This window comes from Rhinolophus sinicus, linkage group LG12, assembly GCF_036562045.2.
Source record: "Rhinolophus sinicus isolate RSC01 linkage group LG12, ASM3656204v1, whole genome shotgun sequence".
NCBI lineage: Eukaryota > Metazoa > Chordata > Mammalia > Chiroptera > Rhinolophidae > Rhinolophus > Rhinolophus sinicus.
The window spans coordinates 9393850-9419088 of NC_133761.1; the positions used below are offsets into that span (position 1 = coordinate 9393850).

A 25239-nucleotide genomic window follows, 5' to 3' on the forward strand; every position below is an offset into this window, starting at 1 on the left:
TTTGGAATATTCCATATGCCTCTATTCAACAAGCGTCCACTTCAGTCTCTCTCCCTCTCCCTCCCTTGCCTGCTGTAACCTCAGCAGCCATCTCGTTGGTGCTAAGCTTGAGTCTTCTGGGGTGATTCACACTCCAGATAATAACTGAACTCAGAACCCCGGGCCCTTCTAGGCTGGCAGCCCTCAGAAGATCCCGAACATTACACTCCATTACCTTAGTTGCTTCAACTAAAACCCGCGTTTCCTTTTCTCAACCCAGTGCTTAGCTTCCTCAGAGCCCACCCTACCAACCAATCTGTTTGGAAGATTTATTTGAAGCTGTTTCCAGCTCACCAAAGTTTTTAATCAGAGAAAGATCACATGATTTAATATTCATTCATTCACACATTCGACAACTATTTATGGAACGCCTGCTGTGTGTCAAGCAATACACAGGGTGGAGAAGGGAATGAATACAGGAAGGGAAAACAAGCAGCAAACTTTCAAGTCAGAAAAAGTAGGCCTCCACCCGTGGAGTGTCCCTAACTCCCTGACAGTCCCTAGGGGAAATGACGACCTCCTCTCACAGACAATGTCATTAAGAGTGTACAACAGGTCGTGTGCGTCTCAGCATCCATTACCTGATACAATGGAGACACAGGACAGGCCCTCTCTGATTATCATCTTAGACTAAACAGAACTCTACAGTCTCAGTCAATGCATCTACCAAATGGGATAACACAAAGATGGAAGGTTTGAATGAAACTAAACACGTGGCAGTACCCAACACTTCTTAGCCTTAGGTGGACTTCTGGAGGGCTATAAAAATTTCGCAATTAGAAGCACAAGTCCTTTGTCCCCACACTCTGGGCCGACATGCTGGCCTTGCCGCTTACTATCTGCATGGCCTTGGACAAGTGACTGTGTCTCCCGAAGCCTTAGTTTCTTCATCTGGGAAATGGGCACTATCACAGTGCCCCTCCCCATTAGGTTTTTGTTGCAGATTAAATACGTTAATATAAGCATTTCAGCACAGGCCTGGCACATAGAAAGTGCCTGTAAAAGTCTTCTGCAGACTCCAGGCCATGTTCCTGAGTCACTCGGCACGCCAGCTAAGCCCTACGCACATTCTCCATCATAGGCTTCCAAATCCATGGTCTCTATCTAGAGTCAAGGGCAGGCATAAGAAATTCTTTACCTCCAAGAAAGGTGGCTACACTCCCATCTTCCTCGAAACATATAACCCTTGCTTTCCATCTCCACTTTGGACAGAAAGGTAGGCAAAGAGATATTTCACATCTCTCTTTTAAGAAAGAAAAACACCAGGATGAGCAGGAATATAACAGCCTTTATACGGGGCCTCCATGGGAAGGGTGGGGGAGGGTGGGATCCTGGGAACAGGAGGGAGACCATCCCAAGGGGTCAACTGCCCGATTTCCTCACACCTCACCCATCCCCATGCACCCCCCTCTGCCTCCCAGACATAAAACTTTAGGGGTTCTCACTGTCAAGGCCTCCAGCTGCTTCCCCATCCCTGGCTCTGAGGTCCACCGCCCCAGTTTGCCCTCAGGGCCCAGCACACAGGCTCAATCCACAGTGACAGCAGGACTCTTAATGACACTTTTGTTTCCTGTAGGTCTGCTTCCTGCCCTGCTGACAGCTGCCTTCCTTAGGGAAGACTCCAGCAGCCAAGTGGTAAAGGGAGGAGAAACAAAGAAAAGGAAGGAAGCGAGATAGAATGAAACAAACAAATAAACCCGACTTGAAGAGTCTAATATAGCGAACTGAGGTCTGGGGTCAAATTCCAGACGTGCCACTTTCCAGCTCGGTGACTGAGCAAGTGTCTTCTACTAAACCCTTAGTTTCTTCCACCATGAAATGGGTGTAAGGACAGTCAGTGCCAGCTCCCAGGACAGAGATGTTATTTTTGCACCTGCTCCCTCACAGCAAACAGGGGTGGGCTTTCAAGGTCATTTCAAGATGCTCACAAAACACACAAGACACAGGAGGTGCGTGTGCTTCTCCTATGGCCCTGGGAGGACATGAGACCCAGCCTTCTTCCCCTGGGATCCTGCCTGGTTGTTCAAGCCCAAGCTTGCTTAATCTGCCCAGGCTTCTTTCCTGTAACTCAGCTGCTGACTTGAGTGAAACGCTTGGGACTCTGAATCTCAAAGGGACACAGCAGATCCTACAAGGCAGAATTAGGACAGGTCTGTCAAACGATCACAGTACAAGAGATCTCGGGGGTGGCCAGCAGCAGAGAGGGCCAAATGCCAATTTGGGCCCAGGAGGGTCCCACAAAGAACTCACTGTTGACAGGGCCTCGCAGTGACTCAGAGGATGAATGCACTTGGGGCAATGACTCAGCGCCTCAGTGCAGAGGCGGGCAGGCGAGCGCCCCTGAGTTGCCTCCAAAAAACAGGGGGTCCCGTGCCAGGCGGGCAGGGTGAGAGTCAGCCCAGAGGAATGCCTCCCCCCAGCCTGCTGAGGACTCACTGGGCTGGCATCCCGGGGGCACCACGTGATAGACCTGTCGCCGGGCCAGGGTAAACAGGCAGGGAGTACTGCTTCCCGGCCCGGGGCTGAGGTCATGCCTGCCCAGAACGACGGGGATCCTAGCAGGGTGGGCAGCCCACGGGGCAGGAAATGACCAGGATGCGCGTACACTGCTTTCTTGGACTGGACAGAGAGAAGCCAGAAGAGAAATGACGGCTCACAGGACAGAAAAGGGCAGGGCAGGCACACACCCCTGGGGGACAGTGGAAACCTGCAGTGTAAATTATTGTATACGGAGTCCAGAGACTCAATTTGCATCTCGTCCCCACCCTCCTACCCTGGATCCCTCTCTCCTCTCCCTTCCCCTCTGTTTCCTCTCTCTGCCTGTCTGTCTTGAAGTCTCTCTTCTCCCCCTCTTTCTCTCATTCATTTTTAGAGACCTCAGTCACAACCCCTCCCCCAGCATTCAGGACCACATTGCACCCCCAGAAAGTCTCTGCCACAAACAAGGAGCCCCCTCAGACTCACCTTACGTCCTTTAATCCTCACAGCAACTTTGCTGGGGGCCAGGTACCGCATGTCCACTTTACATGTTTCCTCATTTAAAACCCCAACCCTTTGAGACAGAAACTGTTATGATTCCCTGTTTCCCAAATGAGAATGCTGAGGCCCAGAGAGGTTAATATCACACTGAAAGTCACACAGCTGAATTCAAAACCAGGCAGGCTATCACGAGGGTCCATTCACTAACCACTGAACATCACTGACTACTTGTCCCAAAGCTCCCAAGCAGGGGAATGATATGCTGAGAATTTAGATGATTCATCGAAGGGCCCCATGCTTATTCACTCCTGAGTGTCTCTCCCACAGGCTGCTGGGCACAGCACCTTGCAAGGGGATGCAGTTAGTGCGATGTGGTTCCACGATGCCTCCCAGCTCTGCACAGAAGCTGCAGAAATGCTCTTTTGCAGATGCAGTCACTGAGGCTTCAGTTTGGAAGTAAACACCATTCACACAGCAATTATCACCATGACTCAGGCCCAAGAATTCTAAAACCAGAAATCAAGGCTGCTTCCCCAGTGCCTCTGAGCCTGGGTACGGGCGACCCCAAGTCCCAAATGGTCAGTCAGCAGGCAATGAGGCTCCAGGCCGTCCTTCTGCAGCTCTGGCTAAGCTCCAGCGGTGGCATTGGTGGATGGAGACGTGCCCTGGGTGAAGGGTTTCGCTAACTTCCCATGTAGGACGGCGACAATACAGACTCAGTCACAACCTGGGACATCCGAGTCTGAGTCACTTGATGGGACCCACCAATGAAGCCAGTCCACAAATGCTCAGGGGACAAAGAACCCACGAAGACGGCCTGTCCTGACCTCACTCTTGCACGCAGAAACCGTGTGCCAGAACACCTAGTAAGTAACCTGATTCAGAATGAATGGAGTCTCCTCTCTGCAGCTCCTGACCCTGGTCCAAAATCACCCGACCAAAAGGCTGAGAGGAAATGCCTCCTGCCGCTGACCAATACACCTTCATCCCAGGACTGTCCTTTCACGGGAGGCAGAAGAGGTCATCTCCAGAGAATAGCTCTGCTCCGGACGAGACCACCACGGCCTGACTGCCAATCCCATGTCAGGGCCTGAGCTAGGCGTTCTCACACATTATCTCACCTAATTCTGACCAGAGGCCTGCCAGGTACACACTACTATGTCCAGCAGACAAAGGACCGTGAGGGGGTCCCCAGGGGTTAAGTCACTAGGTCACACAGCTGTGGACTGAGTTCGGATTAGGAACTCTGCATTATCCAGCACTGTGGCCCTCCCGCTTCCCACACAACCAACCACAGCGCACCCAAAGAAAGGGGAAAACCACCACAGAATGGTGCCCCTCCCTTCCCCCCCGCAAGAGTGTCAACGAGACCAACACTTACAGAGCAGGCAACCACGACAAATCAGTCCGTGGATTACTCACAACACTATTCACCTGTGACCCCAATAAAGGTTTTAATAGTTAAAATTTAGGTGAGATGTCTCTCCTCGTGTTGGCAATTGTTTTGGATTCCTCCTGTCTTCTTGTTTTACTATAAAATTTTCTGTAACCGCCATTTTATTATTATTATTTTTTTAATTCAAGAAAAAGGGCCTGTGACACACCAGTGAGTCGACACAAGAGACCAAAGGATAGAATTCAGGTTGTCAATCTTCCATTGCTCAATCCACGTGTAGACATTAATCGTGTGCTCTGACAGCTGCCAGGAGCTCCACAAGGGTCAGGCAAACCGACTCTTCGTAACACCTACAAAGCCAGCTCTGCCCTGGTCCACACCAGGGCTGTGTGTGACGAGACAAATCACAGCGCTCGGTCAGCGATACCAACGCCCGTTGTCTCCGTCCCTAGTTATCTTTCTTAGGGACCCTGAACCGGGAGCAGAGGCATCGTCACCCAAACACCTGCCCCCAACAGGCACATGTGGCCTGAAGTCAAGCTTCAAGTCAAGCTTCAAATGGTGTATCCGACAGTAAAAATCTTTTACAAAATTTTTCCTTTGCAATGCCCAAGTGCCACTCCCCGATCACCTGTTTTGTAAACCGGATGTCTGGCCATCAGGTCCTCTTCCAGGGAGGCACCCCTTGGCCTGACTTCCCTGACAGCCTGCATACAGCCATGCAAGCCCCTGCACACGTGTGTGCACCCACGCACAGGCACATACACAGGCACACAGAGAATCTGTCTCCTCTCTTGTTTGTAAGTGTCCCTGTTTCCTCCTCCGTCCCCCTTTACGTCTCCTGGCCTGTGCAGCCTGGAGCCTCAGAGCTTCTTCTTAGGGAAGGCTGAGCCCTGGAAGTTTCTGGAGGAATCTACCTTTATCTGATTGCAAACCAGTCTTTCTACCTCCTGGGAACACCCTGTTCTGAGAGCTGGCCAGGCTGCAAGTTCCACCTTATCCTAAACCCGCTCAGAGGATCCAAGCCTAGGAGGATCCCTGGAGCCTTTCCATCCATGGTTTACTCCGTAAACTGCTCTGACCTTATTACAAAGACGCTGAAAAGGTCAAAATCTTCTGAGGTCTAAGAAAAAGAACAGAACACAGCGTGGCTGTAGCCTTGGCCTAAAAACTCCAGGCTAAAACCTCCGCAAGGGTCCCCAGGTCCCAGCAGGTAACTGTCACCTGCTGGCCAACTCCCCCTTCCCTTGTGTTTGACCTCTTAAGTGACCCCACACCTCCCGCTGAGCCAGGGCAGCTGTCAGCAGCCTCCCAACCAATCAAGGTTGGCCCAGGAAATGAGACCCATTGCTACCCCCTTCCTGAGGACTCAGCATTTCCCACGGGACCCCTGGGATCTGACCCCCAGATGGGTCTCCAACCCCACTCCTGGCAAAATGACCCATGTCCATACACTGGGCTAGGGCTTCACTCGCATTCTTGTGTCCCAGCAACATCCCAGGAGTCCTTTCCTTGCTCTCCTGGTGCCACCTCCTCTGCCAGGCTGTGCCACATTTGGGTTCCCACCACCACGTACCAGCTGTGGGTACCTGGACCCATTTGTAACCTGTCTGAACATCAGTCCTCTCATCTGTAAGACAGAAATAACTCACAGGCTATTGAGAGATTCAAATGAGGCCATGAATGTCGCTTCCACTGACTTTTAAATCAACTTCAATTTTTTCGGACAGTGTTAGGTTTTACAGAAAAGATTCTGCCAGTGTTCCCATGTACTCTGCACCCAACGTTTCCTACTATTATCATTTGACATTAGTTTGGTACGTTTCTTACAAATAACAAACCCTTACCGATACGTTATTATGAGCTAAAGTCTGCACTTGATTCAGGTTGTCTTAGCCTTCTCGTAATGTCCTCTTTCTGTTCCAGAATCCCACATTACGCTTAGTTGCCAGATCTCCTTAGTCTCTGCTTGGCGGTGGCCGTTTCCCAGACTTACCGTTTCTGGTGACCACGCAAGTTTTGAGGAGTAGTGAGCTCGTCTGTTGTAAATGTCCCTCAATTGAGATTTGAAGGAGCCGTGTTGACTGTACACACCCTTGATGCGAATAAAAATGGTACTTTACCTCTTTGATTCTTCTCCCCAAAACCCATAACCCCAGTCTAATCATGAGATGGTCATGATTTCTTAAAACTTAAATGCATGATACGTTCAATACGGTTCCACATCCAAATGATACCCCAAGAACAGTCAAAACTCATCTGCCTGCCCCTTTCCTCCTCTGCCCAGTCTCCCCCCAAAACACAGGTTACCACCTGTATTGGTTTCTGGTGTCCTTATAGAATTTGGACAAATACAAATTCTTATATCCCGTCTACACACATACACTTTTTACACAAAAGACGGCACGCTACTGTCATGACTGCACCTCGTTTTTCCTCAGTATATCCAGAGACCTGCCCGCGTCGCACACACACCAATTCCTTATTCTTCTCCACATCTGCTACCCTGTACAAGGAGGGGCCGTCATTTCCTGAACTAGTCTTCCACTCACAGACATGTGAGGTGCTGCAAATCTTGTACTACTGTACAAATGCTCCCGTGACTAATAATGTGCAGTGCTCATGTCACATAAATATCTGTAGGTAGGGACAATACCGCCATGTGAGACTGCTGGGTCAAAGGGCATGTCGATCTGTAGTTTGCATACAGAAGGCCAATGTGCCCCCTCAAAGGGCACTGTACCAACTTGCATTCCCTCCAAAACATACACGAGACATTCTGTTTCGCCACAGCTCTGTCAACAATAGAGTACACCACCAACTTGTCCATTGTACGATCTTAATAAGGAAAAGTGACGTTTCTGGTTTTCTTTTCCCCTTTCATGATTGGGTAGATGATGTTATGTTTAAGTGCCCTTCGAGCTTCCTTTTCTGTGAACTGTCTTCATATCCCGAAGAGCTACTCGATGGACACATATGGGCTGCCCTCTTAGCTGTGGGCTCACGTCATGGAAAGGGAGCCAGCGCCCTGAGGGAGCATGCGGGAAGAATGTGCAGGTAAGATCTAGGACTGTTCTAGAAGGGAAACACTCAGCTGTGGCTAGAGTCACAAGGGAAGGTCTCACGTCGAGACGGTGGGACTCGGGCAAGGCCTCCAAGTATATTATCTGTGACTTGGAGAGATGGGCGGAGAGGAAAGGACTTCCCTGGGAAGGAGCCCCACAGAGGCCAAGGTTCCAAGGAGACCTGAGGAAACAGAAGACTATGGGGTCTGTTGAGAGCAACGGTAAGACCAGAGGCATCACGGATGCCAACCAAGGCCTTAAACACCAAGCCACAGAGTTGGGTCTTAAGTACAAGTGGAGAGGAACTTTCCAATCTCATTTTCTTTCTTTACATTCTACATACATTTTGAGACCGATTTTTTTGTTTGTTTGTTTGTTTGTTTTGGGTTTGGTTTTGTTTTCTTTCGCTTTATGGCCATTTAGTTCAATAGTCCTTAAAGCTTCAATCACCTGAAGAGCCCTGACAAAGCACACTTTCCAGCCCTGAGTAGGGCCCGGGGTGTGTGCTTGACACAGGCTCCCAAGTGGGTGATACTCATGGGTATCTCTGGTGAAGGGTCACCTGGCCCCCAATTTCTCTATAAAAATCTAAAACTATTCTAAAGGGCCAAGCCAGCCGTGCGTGGGCCCCCAGGAAAAGGAGGGCTTTTCAGAAGCTCAGGTTGGATGGGAAGGTGAAGAAGCCTGGCAAATGAGGAGCGGGAATTTTCCTCAAGTTTTGTTCTGGAAAGAAAACCCCAGGTGCAAAAGAGATGTCCACTTTGGGAAACTCTCGCACACTCACAAACCCATGCCAGGCCTGGAGGCTGCGGATGGGGAAATGGAACATCCTGTTCTGCAAATATCTCAGGTCTACTCAGAATTCTCCCCAAGACCAGAGATAACCTGGGCAGGTCATCTGTGTACCTGATGTGATTTATGCTCCTGCCGCTTCCGCAGTGCTCCGGGTCATGTCACTTGTATAACCTCCTCCGGCAGATGGCGGATGGCAACGTTGAGTCAGTGATACGTATGATCAAGTCCAAGGGCAGGCACTCTTAAACGTCTAGACTCAAGCAATAGCTTTGTCCCTGCATGCCTCTCCCTGCAGGCATGCACCTGGCCTAGGCTCTCAAATGCTTGAAGACCTCCTCTTCCTCTTCCTCCCTGCCTTGACCCTCTCCCCTACATGCCAGCCAGCCCACCGAAGACATGTTATCTTGAGGCACGCCTGCTCCAAAGCCCTGAGCGTCCCTCTTTTCCCCTAAGACTCAAGACCTCGCTCTTCACTCAGGCTATTCATGCATCAGTAAGTCCAACTGACACGTCTTCTCCAAGCACAGTCCCCAGAAGCCCTCACTCTGACCATCAGCTCCAAGGAAAGGATCCAGCTCAGCACCCACGATGAAGCTTTTGCTTCAGCTCCCCAGTGCCATCCTCCCTCACAACACATGCCCTCCACCACACTCTTGTCAATTCCACTTCCTTCAAGAAACCGTTTCCTACTACTGCATCCAACACCCCACTCCAACAGGGGTGCCTGCTGGGTTCTGGGCAGGGAGAAGCATATAAAACACAGGTTCATCCCCAAGAAGTTCAGTCTAGTGGATGCGCCAGATATTCTGATGCAAGTGGATGAAAAGGGCTCTGACTGCCTGTCCTATGTCTGGAAGCCAGGGAGGACTTCCTGGGGGAGGTGGGAACTAAGTTGTATCTTTAAGAATCAAAGAAGATTACAGGTAACAGGAGGGCCATGTGGCTTACAGAAGTATGGGAGAAGGAGAGCGGCATTCGGAAGGCTGGGTGGGCAAGGGAGAAAGGAAAACAAGCTATATGTGCAGCGGGCGCACCAACGAGCACAGTCTCAGATAACAGTGCCTCTGCTCTCCCCCATTGCTTCACACGTATTATTTCAGACCCCTCATGAGGCTGCAATCAGGACTGCCTTCCCGATGCAGCTTACCCATTCACAGGGGCACCAAATTCAGCCAACTAATGCAAATAGATCCTTTTAATAACATAGACATGCATCAATAATTCAGAGGCCAGGAGGCCCCCCAAAGGACCGTGCAGAATATGAAGAACCCCCTGCCCAGATTTAGCAGCTTCAGAAGACATGGCCTGAGAGGCAGTGCTCTGGAAAGAAAGCACTTCTCTCAAGGAACCTGTGTCGAGTTCCGCGTGAGCACCTCTAGTCTAACCAGAAGATGAGGGATTCCAAAAATCATACAAAAGCAAGCATCACTCACAAATTGTTTGATTTATAAACACCTGGCCCGTTACAAATGCTTCCAACCATATCACCTGTTTTCGTCCTCACAGCAACCCTGAGAAGTGGGCAGGGTCCCTCCCACCTGTCTCATCTGCAAACCAGCAAACTGGGGCCTTGCTGGGGCAGAAGACAAAAGATTCCAGAGAGAGGAATCTTCTGGCCCTCTCACCCTATGATACTTGCTGAAACTGGGCAGACCCCTGGAGGCCACCTTGTCCAACTCCATCTGGTACTCAGTGAAGGACCGAGGGTTCCATGACTTGCTGATGACCGAGCTGGATGGGTCAAAACGCCGGTGTCCTAAGATGGACCAATCAGCTGAGGGATGAACCAGGTCTTTTCTGAAGCAAGGGGGAGGGCTCATGCACACTGGTTTCTGCAGGCCCAGCTGGGACCTTTCTGGAAGGGGGGACAGATGATCTTCGGTGGGCTGGGTCTAGGAGCAGCGCCCGTGCCTCAGAGACACTGCCTGTCCGTGAAGAGCCCCGCAATGCTACAGGAGTGGGGCGTTAACAAACTTAGCAGACAGTCCCATCACAGGGCAAAACAGTTCTTCAGCTGTTGTCTTAAAAACCCATAAAGGATAAAAGGTTATAGGAAAGGCCTAAAATTCCAAGGATGTAAACATAAGCCACTCCCACAAACATTTAAAGGGCAAACAACTTGAAACATACAAAATAAAAAAGAAATAAAGAATCATAAAAAATAAATGAAGAATAAGTAACACAGCTGTAATAACAAATAATTTTAAAATAACACAAAAATGCACTCATGGGTCTTTTGCAAACCAAAACGCAGCATGCATTTCCCTGTCAGGTGACGATCGAGTGTGAAATTATTGCTGTGGAGCAGAGTCTGGGGTGAAGACCCGATTCCACAACCACCCCACGTCAGGCGCAGTATTTAGCCTCTTGCCTTCGATTCTCCTCCTATCAAATGGGGTCAATAGTATCTGCCTCCCCTTCCTCCTGGCCAACAAGAGGTGGCTAAGATCTAGTTCTGAGTTGAAAGGGAATTTACTGAGCACATACTATGAGCCAGGCACCTCGCTTCACTCCCAATAGCTCTTTGATGTATATCGTCCCCATTTTATAAGGGTGTTGACTGAGCTATTAAGCATTTTGCGCCAAACCATCCATTCTCAGAGCAAGCCTTGGGGGATACCAAAGTGAAAAAGAGGATTCCTGCCTGCAAAGCATTTCCAGTCTACTTGGTCACAATGGTAGAACCGGACAGAACCAGAAATAGTCTGAGCCCCAGCCATCCTTCCTCAGTTGCTATCCCACCCGAGATGAAACTGAGTGTACCCTCCTGCCCCTGGGCATCCTGTGAGAACCAGCTCACCAGGAGGGACTCGGCCTGAGAAGACATACCAGGCAACATTTCATGTCCTGGCTGGGCGGGACCAGTCCACTGCCACCGTCTTCAGGGAACCCAACCAGAGAAAGCCTTTGTGTGCCCTGCTCTGCCAGACACAGCTATTAGAGCAGCCAGAGTCGCAGAGGCCAGGGCTGTCCCACCAACATATGGGCAGGGCAGGGAGCACACGACCTTTGCCCCTTTGGAGCCTGTCTGCAAGCATCCCACACTATTTTTAAGACTTTCTGAGATGCAAACAGGATTCAGGGCTCACCAGGGACAGTTTGTAAAAGTTTTCCACTGGAACAAAGATTTCAGTGCTGTAACTCAAAGCGTGACTTTACAATGGGATCTGATTATCAAGAGTTCCAGAATATCCTCTTTTGAGAAGTACTGCTCCTTTCTCTTTCCTGCCATTTAGAGCTGGCAGGCACATGGCACGTAGACTAGGCAACTGCCTCATCCAGGGGTGGTTGCAGGGGAAGGACCTGAATCCTCTCCTGGGGGGTGGCTCTGAGATCCCAGCACTCATCCTAAGAGGTGTCTGTCCATACCCACCACAGAGAGAGCTGTTATCCTGAGGGCAATATCAACATTTAAATACAGCTGCTCCAACCCTCCACTAGCTTCCCACTTCCCTCCAGATAAAGCCCAAAGGCCTGACGTGGTGTGAACCCTTCACGTCTTGGACATCACCGCCTACCCCTCCCGCACCTGTTCACTCCTCTCCTGCCACATAAACCTCCTCACTCTCCGGGTTATTCCCCTGTTGCCTCCCCCCTCCAACTCCAATCCAGGCTCTGCCCTTCTCCACTGTGCTCTGTACCCAGCAAGTAGACAGACACCTATGGGCCCCATCAAAGGCCCCCGATGCACTGGCTGCCCACTGAGCTCAGCCAATGGGAGGCTCCAGCAGGTGAGAGTGCAGAAGGAGGAAGCGTTCAGGTAGAAATCTGGGGATTCTCTCCATGCCACAGGGGCTGGGCCCCTCCACATCACAGCCCTGCCAAGTGGCCCCTCCTCCAACCCCTTCCCAGGGCTGGGCCTGCATGGTGCCCTGTGTTGGTTCCTTAACCCTCCCACTCCTCTGTCCATGGCCCCTTCAGTATCCCCTCCTCAGCTGAGCCACTGGGACCCTGATTCATCCAACAGTCTCAGGACTGACCTGGGTGTTTCCTGTGCTCCATTCCCCCAGCCACTGCCTGGTTCATTCCCCAACTTCACTGATCCCCTGCCCTGTGTAAGCCCTCTCTCTACTTTATTTTTCCCCATAGTACAAATTACTCCCTCACATACTCCCCCTCTAGATTTAAGCTCCATCAGAACGAGAACTTTCTTTCACTTGCTCCTGTGTGCCAAGTGCCTAGAGCAGGGCTCAATACTTGTTGAGTGAATTTGTTAACAGACATTTATAAGACAGAGCTCATTAGCTACGGCCATCAAAGGTGCAATAAGCATTTACTGAGCGCCCACTGCATGCCACGTTCTCCTCCACATGCGGGGACCAAGTGATGGAAAACACAACACACCAACCCCATTTGAAAAACCACCTTCCAATTCTAGCCTGTTCAGGCCAACCCTGCCTTGAGGGTCCGTGTCCTAATCTGGAGCCTGAATGTCACTGTAGATTAACTATCTGTCTGCAAACATTCAGCCTGCCTGCCTGTCAAAACCCTCCTGGCGTCTGTCTCAGGCCATCTGCAACCTGCACTAGCCAGCTGACTGCAGATGTTTGCAAACAAATATGGGTGGCCATTGACTGGAATTGGGAGCTTAGGTTACTCTGTGCCCTGTGCTGGCTTCTAATGATGACCAGAGATGACGGGATGGACACCAAGGACGACTGAAGTCAGGAAGGATGGCTTCACATCCCGCTTAGCCACTCACCAGCCGCATGACCTTGGACAAAGTACTTGACATCTCTGAGGCCTCAGCTGCCTCATCTGTATAATGGGGAGACTCATCAGTAGTTTTTCGGGGCTACCATAAAGATTCCATACTCTGCATGTGAAAGGCTAGGCACAAAGCAAAAATGCACAGAAGAAAAAAAATGGAAGCTATTATTATGTCTCTGAAGAGTAAATGCTGGGGTGAGTTTCCGATGCATTATTTTTAATAGCATGCATATGTGGGGTGGAGCAGGAATCAAGTTCCAAGTGAGAAAAACATTTTGAATATATTTAGTTACTCCTAAGGACCTGTTTCCATACCCTTTGGGGCACATAGTTCGTAAGTTTGAGAAACGTGCTTTTTAAGGAAAAGATGACTTTTCTCTACTGGGAGGTACATTTGTCCCAATTATGGTCCCACTATACAAACATTCGTGGAGCACCTTTCTGCAGGTTTAATTCTCACTCGTGCTATACGTCCATCCACTGTAGGCCCACTGGGGACTCTGCTCAGCACAGTGGCCCTCATCCTGACTGAGCAGCCACCACCTGGAACCCTCCACCTGTCACCAGCTGAGGGAAAATCACGCACACATGCACAACCTCACTACAAGCTTCCACCAGGAAGGGGCGTGCCTCTGCTCACATTTCATTGGCCAGAGCATGTCACGTGGCCTGGCTTGCTCCAAGGGGGAAGGAGGCATCCCCACAGGAAGGGAGGCAGCCTGTGACAGGGATCCCTTCTTATTTCTCTTTTAACCACCTCACCTAGCACAGTGTCTGATAAACTGTTAAAAGACACTCAGGAATGTTCCTTGAATAAATGACCAAACCCTACTTTGCAGTTGATCTTCAGAGCCTGCCTGTTCATGGGACCTGCAAGAAAAGCAAGCCCATCCTTGGTACACACAGTGGGAATGAAGTATTTAAGCTTCCAGTTCGTGGAGCCTTATTACCTGGGCACAAACTTCAGCCCTGCCTTTTATTAATATTACCTGGGCGACTGACCTTGGGCCAACCTCTCTGTGCCTCAGTCTCTTCGTCTGTAAAATCGGGTGATAAGAGTCCTTAGAACATAAGGCTGTTATGAGGTTGAAATGAGGTAATTGATGGAAAGCTTCGCATAGTGCCTGGCAGGTAGTAAACACTGAATAAACAGACGCTAGTACTCCGAGTTAGACCTTCTTTTGGACCCCACATTTTTTTACTAAATGTATTGGGGTGACATTGGTTAATAAGATTATATAAGCTTCAAGTGTACAAGTCTATGATACATCATCTGTATATTGCATTGTGTGTTCACCCCCCAAGTTTAGTTTCCTCTGTCACCATATATTTGATCCCCTTTACCCTCTGACCCCATATGGTCTGAGCTGAGTCACTTGCTTTAATTCTTTCATAGTCCTCCAAATGACAAACCTTCAAACTACACGTTCTTGACACTTTCTGAGCACAGGCCACAGTGTTGGCATCTGTCTACAGCCTCCTAAGACAACTGCTTTGGAAAGGACCACCTCAGTCTCCACTCAGATTGTGATGCTGGAGATAATTAAATATGTGTATATGCATAAATATATGTTTTATAAATTCATCGACAGTCCCCCCTTTCGAAATACATCTCACATCCAGGACCCCACCCCAAACAACGTAAGTCAAGGAAGCAGGACATGGACCCATCCTATCTGGCCGCCCCACGGTTATAAGTGTTGGCGTCGAGTTTGAATCCTGGCAATGAGCAGGTCCCTACACTGGGTCTCCCTCTTCTGTGACATGGGACTACTCAGCCCCGTGCCTCACAGGATCATTATGTAATGGACGACCAGAAGTGAAAGGAGGGGTGGCCAGATGGCTCAGTTGGTTAGAGCACAAGCTCTGAGCAACAGGATTGCCAATTTGATCCCCACATAGGCCAGTGAGCTGCGCAGTACTCAACTAGACTGAAGACAGCTTAAGCTGAGCTGCAGCTGAGCTCCTGCTGGGCGGCCGGATGGCTCAGTTGGTTAGAACGTGAGCTCTTAACAAGATTGCTGGTTCAATTCCCACATGGAATGGTGGGCTGAGACCCCTGCAACTAACACTGAAAATGGCTACTGTAAAAAAAAAAGAAGTAAAAGGAACAACCACTTTGCCTGCACACAGGAGGGGCCAATCGATATTAGTTCTCTTTTGTCTTTAATAAAACTAACTCTTTGACATGGATAATCCAGGAAATTATACAGAAATAATATATACTAAACTTACCCACAGCCTCCTAAAAACAATAAATCAAGGAAATTTTTCAAAAGTCCGTTTTCTGAGATCACTGGCTCATGAAGCCTAGTTAAAAATTTCAGACTTCTCCTTAATTTCTAGTATTCAAAAACATCTATGCTTAAATAAAATGTCAACTGCAGTCACTCCAAAGTTCAAACTATGTGGTTCGTCTTGACTTGACCCCCTACAGTCTACATTCTAGTATTCATTCATTTTCATTCATTCAAGAATATTTATTAACCCCCACTAAGTCTCAGACAACACAGAGAACAAAAAGGACCAGCTCATAGCTTCTACCCTCTACTGGAGGAGCCATACCAAAACCAAGAAACAAAATTAATCATTAATTTTTTTACAGACCGTGATTGGTACCACAGTGGAAATCAACAGCATCCAGTGATTCAGAAGCGTGGGTGTTGGGGAAGGGGCCTATTAGATGGGATGGTCTGAAGAAGTGATTGCAGTTAGGATGAGGAAGAACCAGACTCTCAAGAATCTGGGAGAAGAGTGGTCCAGGAGGAGGGAGCAGCAAGTGCAAAGGTCCTGTGGTATGCAGAACAGGGCATCAGGGAACTAACTGAAGACCAGGGGACTGAGTGGGAGGGCAAGCAGGTGAGGCTGGGATTCAGGCAGGGTCAGGCAGCTCATAAGAGAAAGAAGTTGCAACGGGAAGCCTGGGGAGGGTTTAAGTAGGCGATGTTCCAGTGCTCTGCCAGTTAATGTATGTAGAATGGGGTTGTAAAGGGGCTGCAATGGAAGAACAGGAACCAGTAAGGCAGATGCTACACATTATGGGCAGTGAAAGACGATGGTCGCCTAGACTGGGGGGTGGCACTGGAGGCAGAGTGCAGGGCACTTTGGAGGAGGAATGGACTAGACTATAGCACTCAAAATGAGACCTAAGTCCTTAACTGTGGTGTCCCCCATGAGCCTGTTAGAGATGCAGGCCTCCTGCCTCGCGTTAAACCTCTGGGCGCCTGGCATCTGGGTTTTAACAAGCCTCTGATATTCACTCAAGTTTGAGAAGCAACAGATTCGGTGACTTGTAAGCTTAACTAACACCAAGGTGTGTCCCCTGGACTGTCTTCACATCCGTCTGGAGCCAGATGGATCCAAACCCCTGCGGCCAAGACACTGAGATCCACGAGGTGGTTTGTAGAAAAGAACTTGTCCACGGGGCTGATGTCCCCTTCTCAAGCCAGGCTAGAGAAGGTGGGAGGGGACAGGGACAAGGCCAGACGAACAGAAGGGAACTGGCATTATTTGTCAGCAGGGCAGGAGCAGCGGGCAGGAAGGAGGAGGGGCTCTGACTCCCCTGGAGCCACTGTCACTGCAGCCACGTTCCAGCTTCAGAAGAATGTAGGCCATCCTGAGGCAGGATTGTCCTGAGGCAGAAAGGATCATGGGATGTCTGTTATTGACCAAAACGGACCTGTGGAATCTGACGAGTCCTTCAGCAGCCCTTGTAGAAACAGTCCATTTATTCCCTTGGGCTCAGTGGGGCCCAGGGAATTACATGCAACTAGCAGATGACAAAGCCAGGACTTGTGCACAGAGGCCTAGAAAACAACTCACTGCACAGGCCTTGGGCTCAGACTTGCCTCACAGACTCTACAGCACGCCGTTTCCTCCTCATTTCTCTCAACCTAAGTAACGGTCATCATCCAGGGTGACACGGCAAAGCAGAGACCAGGGCCCAAAGTGGCCAAGAGGACACAGAAGGAATCATAGAATCTGGAATGCACCCTTCTTTCCACTTCCTTGGCCACCACCCCAACCGGACCATCGTCATGCTCGTCGGTAATGACGCAGTATGGTCTCCCCAGCCCCACGCCACCGCCCCTGTCACCGTCCCCTCAGTCAGCTACTTGATCCCATCCTGCCTGCTCTCCACTCAGCTTCTGCCACCTGGCCCTCCTTCTGCTCCTCAGATAACCAGGCTCAGTCACACCCTATTTGAGAAATATCTATCCACACCTCTGATACATGACAATCATAAAAATACGAAATGCTGTCATCTGCTAGGATGTCACCTAAAATAATATGCTAGGTATCCCTACTACATTGAATAATGTCCCCCTAAAATCCATGTGTCCCCAGAATCTCAGAATGGAACCGATTTTGGAAATAGGGTCTTTGAAGAGTAATTTCTTAGGATGAGGTCATAGTGGATCAGGGTGGACCCTGAATCCATGGGCTGGTGTCCTTATAAGAGCCGAGGACGCAGAGACACACAGGGAGAAGGCCGAGTGAAGATGAAGGCGGACATTAGAATGACACACCAGAAGCCAAGATCACCCAGCAACTGCCAAAAACCAGAAGAGGCAAGGAAACGTTCTTCCCTGAGCCTCTGGAGAGAATTTGGCCCTGCCGACATCTTGATTTTGGGCTTCCAGCCTCCAAAACTGTGAGAGAACACACATGTATTATTATAAGCCACCCAGTTTGTGACAGCAGCCCTGGGAGACTAAGACAACATTTATGAATAGTCTCCCCAATCCATGCCCCAATCCTGCAAAGGTAGAATTCTTCTTCTCACTGCCCAGACGGGAAACAGATAACCCTTGCTCCAATTCACACAGCTAGTAAGTGACAGAGCTGAGATCCAAACCTAACTGGACTCCAAACCTAGTTGGACTCAGGCTCTTTACACTGGGCTGGGCAGTCACTGTCTGTATAGAATAGATGCAAAACTTAAAAAAATAAAAATAAAATAAAAAAGGCCTGAGAAGCAACATCTGAAAGTCTTGCTCGCTTGAAAGGCTTCTGGAAGCTCTTCTCTCACAAAGGGTTTCTGGGAAGCTCTGGATACCAGGCAGGAGAGGAATTGGCTACCAATAGCTTCTAAGAACAAACTTAAAGGTGGAAAGGGGCTTAATTCTGCAGTTGTTTTTTTTGTTTGTTTGTTTGTTTGTGTGTGTTTTTTGCTGGGACCACCCCACCTCCTGCATATATTTAAAAGGTTTCATTATATGCAATAGGCAGTCATTATTTTTTTGCTCATCACAGAGTCCTTTGTAGTCCCTGACCTGAATCGCTATTATTATACTTGGCTCCGATGCTAACGAGCTTACCTTCTGAACAGGCATTCTGGGCAAAAGATCCAAAAATCTTTAACTGGTTGAGGCGCAGAACTTGGAACGGCATCTGGCGTGTAATTATTTTTAACAGGAATATAGCCCCATCTTGTCAGCTTTCCATTTCGAGCAGAGACCAATTGGCCACAAGTACATACAGAAAAGGGCGAGTTGGGTAGCACATGCATCATACTTTCGCTAATTCACGGAGCTTAATCGAGATGAATGCAGTCATTCACTCTCTGTGGAGGGACTCCGCTGAATGTCCTTCTCTCCCCACATTGAAAGGGAAACTGGCCTATTTTGGCTCCCAAAACCACCGTGGAGAGGTTTCATGCAAGTTTTCTAAAGCGTCCATGAAAACAGCGCTTGTTTGCTTTATCATTTAAATTTCAAAATAACATTCCTGGCCAAGGAGAAACACAAACAGCACAGGGCTTCTGCGGCCTTGCAGAAGACAGGAGAAGCCACCAGGCTTCACGGCCCCAGAAGAAAAGTAAAAACCCCACGCTCTGCGGCTGCTGTTGTGTCGTCCCCTACTATTGTGGTCATTGTCATTATCAGGAATAAGTTTTACCGACCCCGAAGCTTATAGTCTCTCCCTCAGGAATGTCCCATCCGCTCTGGGCCTCTGTTTCCCTCACTTGTTCAAGAAGGAACTACAGAACTAGTAAGATGCCCTTGGCCTGAGGTCTACTTGAAGAATGAAAAGCAGAGAGCTGGCTCTTCTCTGCTTAGCTGAACCGTCCCCACGTGTGATGGACTGGCCAGAAAGCGCTGGCCCTTCTTACTAAGGGCCTTCTCGCTAAGAAAGTGGGCAAACCAAGCAATGAGAAAATACAACACCCTCCTGCCCACCCCCAGCCATGGACTCAATATGGCTACTTTCATGTTGAATGGAAAAAACAAAAAGTGGGCCTATAAACTCTGTAGTGTTTCCTGAATTGGTCACTGAGTAGGAAAGAACTGTTCGCCATTGAACTAGATGTCTCCAAAGAGCAGAGCTAACAGCCTGGCTCCCCAGCTGTGATAAAGGGGCAGGGAGGGAGGCCGGGAAAATGCGGGAAGGGGCTTGGGGCCAGGATGAAGATCACAGGCTCTCGGGAGGGAGGCAGATAGGGGTTTCGGGCTTCCTGCCCCCGCGGAGGCCGCAGAGCAAGATGCTCCTTTAGGATTCAACTCAAATGACCCCAGAGACACATGGTCTGGGGAGGGGTAGGGAATCCACAGTAAGTGCCAGAAAGAAAGGGGAAAAGAAAATGTTTCAGGGAGCTGCCAGCTCTACACATGGGGCCAGAGGGAGCAGCTCAACCCTGCCGTGTAAGCAGAGCGGCCCTGAAATTCTTGGAAAAGGCCCTGGTTCAAAGGAGGATAGGAAAGAAGCTGCCCAGGCTCTTCCTTTTGCACTGGGAGGCGCCTAGGCCAGGAAGGGGGCTGGACAGGAGGCGGCCAGGGCCTCCAGCCTCAGGCCTGCTCAGTCAGGCCCAGGACTCCCCCAGAGAGGCCACCCCAGCGGGCAGGACGGAGGGGTGGTCAGCTGCCTGGGGTCCAGGCGGTGGGTGTGTAGGACTCAGGCTGGCAGATTCCAGAAAGCAGAAAAGGAGACAGTCTGTGTGAGTGGAAAAAGCCCTCTATGCTGGGGTTCGGGGACATGGGTTCAGATGGACAGATAAAAACCAGACAGAGACTTCTGAATACTCCAAGGGCTTCTGACGAATGCAGTAGGAAGCCAGCAGAACGGCGTTCAACGATCTTTTACTACCTGGTAGATTTTTAAGAACTTGTTTCTTACTGATTTGACAAATACATGCACATGGTAAAATTTTCCAACAGGATGAAAAGAGTCAGCGAGTCCACGCTAAGCTTCCACGCTATCCCCAGAAGGCCCCCAGTCATCCTCCTTGGCAGCAGCCACTATGACCATTTTCTTTATGAACCCTTCCAGATCTAGTCTGTGTGTGTGTGTGTGTGCGCGCGCGCGCGCACCGCACTTCCTTTTACATACAAACAGGAATAGTGAGAAAATTCCAAAACAACTACTCACCATCTGGAACCTGACTTTGTCATCCATCAAATGACAAGCTTGGATGAGGCCCCTTCTGACCTTGAAGAGTCCAAACTATGAGCCTACCTGCCAAAAGCCACTGGTAACCAGCTTGAAAAGCTAACCTGAAGGATGATTTGACTCAGCTCTGGGGAACTGGTAGGTCGGCAGAGTGCACTAGTGCCAACAAGTAACTTTTCCTGAGCCCTCCTCAGGACTGGACACTGGACCAAGCAAGGCACAGGTACCATCTTGTCCAACGTTCACAACCACCGTAGGAGGTCAGGCTTGGTATTATTCCATTTTATAGGAAAAGAAACTGAAGTCCAAGGACAAAGCAACTTGCCCAAGTTCCCAGAGATGGTAAGGGGTAAGGACCCAGAATGCAAATGCACTTCTCTCATGTTGTTTTGCGGGACACGTTTAGCAGGGGAAGAGCTGCAGCCCTATAACTTAGGTATTTATCCCCTAAGTGAGGCTGAGTCACTGCAAGGAACATATGTCCAGCCAAATGTGGTCATGTCAGAATCTAAACTCTTTGGTTTTGCATCCAAAACCCATGCCTTTAATTTCCCTGAAAGCATCCCCAAAATGGAATATGGTAGTGGCCTCCTTAGCAGTCAGATTTACAGGAGCTCATTTCACCCTCCAGCAACCTGAAAGGAGATGGCATGATCTACCCTTAACCAGTGGGAAAGCAGTCTGACAGAAGCTGAGTTACCTTCCCAAGTTCTCTTTAGGAGACACTGGCAGTGATTGGCCGGCCCTCAGGCTCAGGCTAGGACTGTCTCCACCCAGCCAAGGCAAACCTCAGGCTATAAACTTCACTACAGTCCTACAACGCTGCTCCCATTTTCCAAGCAGCAAAGTGTGGTATTTAAGTGAAACCTCACATCATAATGAGAAACAGTGCCACACGCTGAAGAGCTGTCCCCTTCTCCTCAACTAGACCCCCATCTTCTGAAACCCAACTTCACGAGAAAGTAACTCCACACAGGGAGAACATTTGCTATCATCCTGTGGCTGCAATGTGGCAAAACCAAATGGGAAAGCAATGTAACAGCATGCATGAAGAAGCTTAAAAATGTCTAGCACCTTTGAAGGGGTCATTCCACTTCCAGAAATCTATCCCAAGGAAATCTGAAAGATGGAAATAGGTTTATTTGTACATGTGCATACACACATACACACATACATACACATGCACAAAATACCCCACTTATCTCAGCCCTAGTTATGAGGGAAAATACATGAAATGTTCCTCATACTCAAAATTACAGGCGAAATCAGGAAAATGACAAACTATCAGTGCAACGGAATATTACAACATTATGCTGCATTAAAAATGATACTTAAAAGCCTGCTTTTAATACCACGTAGAAATACTCCTATTACACTACGAGAAAAATCCAATAAAATTGTCAACATTAGGCGATCTCAAATTTAAAAGAAATACGCAAAGAAAAAAAAGGAAAGGTAGCAAAATGAGCTAATATTATTGTCTTTCTTATGCTCTTAACATTTCCCAAATTTTCTACAGAGAAAAATATCCTTATAAAAATAAGCATTATTTGAAAAAAAAAGACAACCCTTGTTCGTGGATAAAATAAGCAACAGGTGAAATACGAGATAGAGAAGAATTTACTGAGTTTTCAGATTATGCTCCTAACAAATTACACGATCCTACAAAATCAGGGAGCGAATTTGGAAAGAGTTTAATGGGGGAATCCAGTAAAAAGCAGCTCAAGCCCAGAAGAGCCCTAGAGAGCAGAGAAGGGAAAATCCACGACCCACCTACACCAATGGCAGGTCCACAGAAACCAGAACACTGGGGAGCAAAGGTCTGAGGGTTCCCAAGAGAGTGATCTGAGAAACAGGGGGGAGAAGTGGGGGGGCTTGAGACAGGGGAGAGTTCAAAAAGCAGCTACTCTCAGAATAAAGCCACATAGTTCCAGAGAGGAGGGGGCAATTCGAAATCCCAGAGTGTCCAGAAAGGAAATGCAATCAACATCCACTGGTTGGGTACACAGGGAAGGCTGACTGACAGGCATAATCCCGTAAACTCTGTTTCCCAATGTTCCAATTTTTAGAATGAAGCTGCAGATAAGTAAGCACAGAAGTCTTAATTATGAACGTGGGAGAGAAGATGAATGTCACACGCCTTGCCGATGTGAAAATACAGATGCCAGAGAAAGGGAGGTGGAAAAGGGAACAGCTGGCATGCTGATAACTCAGGCTATGCAAGTATGAGTCAGGACAATGGGGAAGGCCCAGAATCAAGGCCTTAGTCAGTGGAGAGGTAGGCAACCCAGCCTATCATTTAGAGACACAGACCTCCCTCCACCCACCCACCCCGCTTCACGCTGGAAAGAGGAATAAGGGCAGGCAGGAAGGGGGCTGGGAGTCTGGCTCTTCCATATATACCTTTCCCATCAGATTGTAAATATGTGCACGTATTATTCTGATTAAAAACCTAATTCTTTTAAAAAGGCGTTCGACTCTGCATTCAAAAAGGCTATGAGCAGGATCTTCCCACTTTAATGCTCACATCCCTCTCTCTTCCGTATGTTGAAAAGCTCTGCATCCATATGAAGTCAGCTGTCAGCAGGACAACCTGACCCTAACCCAAATTCCCACCAAGCGACAGAAGCACGTCATTCCAAGTGTCTCACTTATGCAGATGAGCTGGGAAGGGATGGCAGATGTGGGTCATCTTATACATGCCACTTTGAATATAAAGACTTTGAACTTGAACAGAAAAAACTAGGTTCCATGGGCTTTTGAAATAGCATTCTTCCTTCTCCTAGTCTTCTAGCCACAACCTCCTCAACCCAGTCATGGCACTCTCTGGCTCAAAATTCTTCCTTGTCTCTCCATGTAGAGAGTCTCCAGGGTGGACTCGGTGCCCAGCTGCCAGCCTCTTTTCAGTTGGGTTCCTTTCTTACCACTGCAGTTTGCTCAGGAAGACAGCACCCATGGTTCCCAGAATGGCCCGGCTCTCATCCATCTGAGCTTGGAGGTACTTTTCCACCTGCCTGCAATGCCCTTCCATCTCCTGTCTGGCCAAAAGGGTGAGCATTTCTGCTTCTAAGATTCAGACCAAGTCCTGCCTCAGAAAGAATGCTCCCTCATTTGTCCAGATGGGTTTACATCCTCTAATAATCACTGCATTTATATTCTGTCTCTTTCCCTTTGTGGTTCCCCACAGACTGGCTCTTTCCGTCTTTGTGTCTCCAGGTCCTAAAAAACAACCACCACTATGATGACAGTTACGACAACCAAGACTCACTGAGTTCTTAAAATGGTTCAGACAGTATTCTAAGCCCTTTGTATACATTATTTCATTTAATCCTTAAGACAACTCTATGAAGTAAGTACCATTACAACATTCGTTTTACAGGCAGAACCACCGAAGCTCAGAGAGGTTAAACAGTTTAACCAACATTACACAATCACATTAGCAGAGCCAGGATTCAAATCCAGGCAGACTGCTCCAGACCTGGTAGGCCTGCCACGTATGGTTGTGCAGGTTGTACACTGCACCACTCTGAAGCCTGCCATTTGTGTCATAGTCTAGCTGGGGTAATGTCCCCCAGAAACATAATGCAAGCCATACTCGTATTATCACTTTAAATTTTCTAGTAGCCACATTAACACATCCTAAAAAGAAACAGGTACAATCAATTTTAATGGTGTATTTTATTTAATCTAATATATCAAAATCTTAGCGTGTCAATAGTAATCAATATAAATAATTATTAAAGATATTTTTCATTCTCTTTTTGTGTGCCGAGACTTAGAATTCCAGTGCACAGGTGACACTTACAACACATTTCAACTCAACTTTCCCACATTTCTAGTGCTCCGTAGCCACATACTGGCTACCAGACTGGACTGCACAGGACCAGCTACAGCTCGAACAAGTCCCAACCTCTCCACATCCCTACACTAAACGGGAGGATGGTGCAGGATTAGTTACCACAGCCAAGATATGGAAGCAATCTAGGTATCCATCAGCAGAGGAACGGACAAAGAAGACGTGGTACATATACGCAGTGGAATATTACTTAGGCATAAAAAACGAATGACATTTTGTCATTTGTGACAACATGGATGGACCCAGAAGATATTATGCTAAGTGAGGTAAGTTAGACAAAGACAAATACTATACGATTTCACTGACATGTGAAATCTAAAAACAACAACAACAAATGAGTAAACAACACAGAAACAGACTCATAGATACAGAGAAGAAACTAACAGTTGCCAAAGGGGAAGGAGTGGGGGGATGAGTGAATTTGGTTTTTGTTTGTTTGTTTTGTTTTGTAATGTTAAAACTTAAAACAAATATATGAGGATGTACTTAATCTCCACGTCTTCTTTCACTGTCAGATACAGTTCCTCAACCTTTCATTGAGCCTAGGAGCTAACACCTGCACAGCCCCTTTCAGGGTGTCCTAGACAATAATGCTTCCCTAGTTCTTAACAAAGTTGAAAGTTTCAGAAACTGAGGCTCAGAGAGGTCATCTGCTCAGCCCAGAGTCACACAGCCCACAAGAACCAGAACTCAGGCCCCCTCCCTACAAACCCAATTCACTTGTCTTCACCTACAGCTCGCGAGATGCTCTGCTCAGGCCACCCTAACAAAAGGGTGCCTCCTTCCGGAGAGGGAAAACAACACTTGCCCTGGGAATCATAGACAAGTCGCTGACATTTAATGAACTGCCTGGACATCAACCGAGATCCTGTCATGCACCCTTCCCCGCTTCCGAGGCAGAGGAACATCTGGAAATTTAAACCCCTCAACAGCGGGGAGACATTCTCATCCTTAAAAAGCATAATGTATTACTCCAACCACAAAACCATACTGTCAATCTAGGGGAAGGA

The 25239-nt window shown here is 48.5% G+C and overlaps 1 long non-coding RNA gene across 12 annotated transcripts in view; it reads right to left on the minus strand.

Annotated features, from left to right (window-relative positions):
• LOC109443383 (uncharacterized) overlaps window positions 1-25239 on the minus strand; it is a 242668-nt gene that overhangs the window by 202467 nt on the left and 14962 nt on the right. Inside the window, exon 2 of one of the 12 annotated variants that reach the window (XR_012490625.1) lies at window positions 21448-21492. The exons of the other annotated variants lie outside the window; for them this stretch is intronic. This is a non-coding gene — a long non-coding RNA (uncharacterized LOC109443383). The remainder of the gene's footprint in view (window positions 1-21447; window positions 21493-25239) is intronic. 12 annotated transcript variants of the gene reach the window in all.